This window comes from Galeopterus variegatus, unplaced genomic scaffold (genome assembly GCF_000696425.1).
Source record: "Galeopterus variegatus unplaced genomic scaffold, G_variegatus-3.0.2 Scaffold78, whole genome shotgun sequence".
NCBI lineage: Eukaryota > Metazoa > Chordata > Mammalia > Dermoptera > Cynocephalidae > Galeopterus > Galeopterus variegatus.
Window position 1 is genome coordinate 1,104,370 of NW_007726189.1, and position 3,040 is coordinate 1,107,409.

Here is a 3,040-nt window from a genome sequence, read left to right on the forward strand (position 1 = left end):
GACAACACAAATATAGTGAAATGAGTGCTACAGGGATTTACAGGTTGTGAGACAGCCTTTTGTGGTGTCTTTGGAGTCCCACATCCATGGGGAGACAGACAGCTTTCTGCTTCCACTATTTTCCTATACAGATTTGCTGTTAAAGAAGCCAAAACATTGCTCATGTACATGCCTCCCTTCTGCTAGGTGGTAAACTTTGTAAGGCCAGGCCTTGTTTAATCCCTTCCCAGTACCTGACATATAGTAGGCACTCTGTTAAATGAATGTATTAGTTTCCTATTGCTGCTGTGACAGCACCAATAAGATTACCACAAACTTAAGTGACTTAAATTTATTATCTTGACAGTTCAAGAGGTCAGAAGTCCAAAATCAGTTTCAGTAGCACTTTATTATTATTTTTTTTTCCCTGGTTTTTTGGTAGCTGGCCGGTACAGAGATTGAACCCTGGACCTTGATGTTATCAGCACTGTGCTCTAACCAACTGAGCTAACCAGCCAGTCCCAAAAACCAGTTTCATTAGGCTAAATCAAGGTGTCAGCAGGCCTGTGTTTATTCTGAAGGCTGTAGAGGAGAATACATTTCCTTGCCTTTTCTGGTTTATAGGAGTCCCTTGCATTTCTTGGCTGATGGCCCCTTCATCTTTAAGATGCAACCTCTACTTCCATCCTTACATCTTCTCTGATCTTCCTGCCTCACTTTTATAAGAACCTTGTGATTACGTTGGGTGACCCAGATAATCTAGGATAGTTTCCCTAATCTCAAAATCCTTAATTTAAGTGCATCTACAGAGTCGTTTTTGTTGCCACATAAGGAAACATATTCACAGGTTCCAGGAATTAGGGCATGGAAATCTTTCGGAGGGCCATTATTTAATATTTCATTTCTGGCTCTCCAGCTATATTCTTTGTTTCTCAAGAGTGACAAGCTTTTTTTTTTTTTTCTCTTTTTGTCTTTTTTCGTGTCCGGCAACGGATCGCAACCCTCAGTGTCGCGCCCGTACCGGACCGGGACCGGCAACGGGATCGCAACCCTCGGTGTTGCGCCCACACCTCGCTCAGCCAGTGAGCGGGAACCGGTCTGCATGTGGGATCCGAACCCTCGGCGGGAGCACCACCGCGCTTCCAAGCGGTGCACTGTAGCAGTGCGCCACCGGGCCGGCCCAAGAGTGACAAGCTTTTAATGGTAGAGTCATGGCACTTATAATCTTTTTTTTTTTTTTGTCCTTTTTGAGACCGGCCGCACTGCGCTTAGCCAGTGAGCACTGTGAGCGCACCGGTCATCCCTATATAGGATCTGAACCCGCGGCGGGAGCGCTGCTGCGCTCCCAGCGCCGCACTCTCCTGAGTGCGCCATGGGCTCGGCCCTATAATCTTGTCTGGAACGGTCAGCCCCCGGGTCTCTGCACTTGGCTTTTTTCATTTCAGAAAGAAAAAGGTTTTCTTTGACATATCTCTCCATATAACTTTTTTTTCATAGCATCTCTTACTATCTGAAACTGTTTACTTGTCACTTTTCCCAGCTGCTCTGCAATAAAAGGTTTGAGTCTTAGTCCTTTTATACTAGCACTTAGGACAAAGCCTGGTGCATTGTAGGCATTTCACTTTTTTGACTGAATGAATCTAACCTCCTCAGCACTATAGCCACTTACAATTTTGAGTCTCCAGTTGCTGGCACATTGTTGTCCTTGGGTAGTTGGTGATGGGGAATGGTGAGAGGAGGAGCAGGGCCTGGAGTGGAGATTTATGGGAGTGTATATATTACTTTGGAGGACTCAAAAGACAGTCTTATTATGCAGGGATAATGGTACATAGTAATACAGCATGTTAGGGGAATACAGGAGATGGTTTATGTTACGAAGATTTAAGTTTTCCAAAGGAGGTAGACTTCAGATACCTGATAACAGTTTAGAAAATGCAGAGGGTTTGGAAAGAGTGTCGGGTAGGGGTGTGACAGCCAACCCTATATGACAGCAAAACTCAAGAAGAACATTTAATAAACATTTGATCACTTACTGAATGCCAGTGTATCACTTAATCCACAAATCCTAGGACTGTGGTTCTCCACTTTGCATCCCCAGAGCTGAATTCTTAACAGGTTTTGGGATGGGCCCCAGACTTTTTCCCTCTTAAATTCTCCACGTAATTTTTAATGTACAGCCTAGTTCTTCTGTTAAGTTCACCACTATATTTTTTTAGATGAGTTAATTTTCCCTCACCCAGGATCACACACTATGTGGTGAGCCAGTATTAGATTCCAGGCCTGATTTGAGTTGGTTTTAACCAGAGAAGCTAGGAAAAGTTGGTGTCAAGCTTAATGAAAACTGAGAAAAGTGGTGTGTTGAGAGCAGTTTCAAGAGCTTTTGTGGGATCTGAAACCGTTTTACGAAGGTTAAGCTTGCAGCTTAGTGGGGGTCAAGAAAAGAAGGCAGAGGGTTTAGAACATAATTGACAGAGTACAGATGTTAAGATCCTACTGTGCAAGTGTGGGTCCTAAGTAGCCAAGCTAGGGAGGGGACACACCTAACCTTTCACAAAGGAACCTCAACAAAGGAGTGAGAACGTGGAATTGGGGTGGACTGGGTGAGGCAGCTCGACCTTGTCACTTACCAAAGATTGGGCTAGTCCGGTATTACTGGGCTAGACTCATCAGTACTCTGGAAAGCCTGGTTACTCTGAATTTGAAAAATAAGTCTGATACAAGCTCATGTGCAAACAACCCAGAAAACTGAACTCCACCAACCGTGTCCGACTGCCCACTACCCACCCTATGCTGCGTAGCGCTCTAAACCTTCGGGCCACCCTCATCTCGTCCCACAACTGACGACGTTCGGCCAGCCTGGGTTCAGCACGCTCAGCCCTCCGCAGCAGTGGCCTCGAAGGCGCACTCCACAGTACGTGCCGAGGGACCAGGCGTCCATCCTGGCCCGGCACCCTAACACTGGGTCCCCTCCCCTGCGGAACTGCGGCCCGCGATCTCGCCGAGGGCAGCCTGGCCGCTGCAGGCTCCGGGCGCCTAGCAACGGGCGCGCGGGGCTGGAACC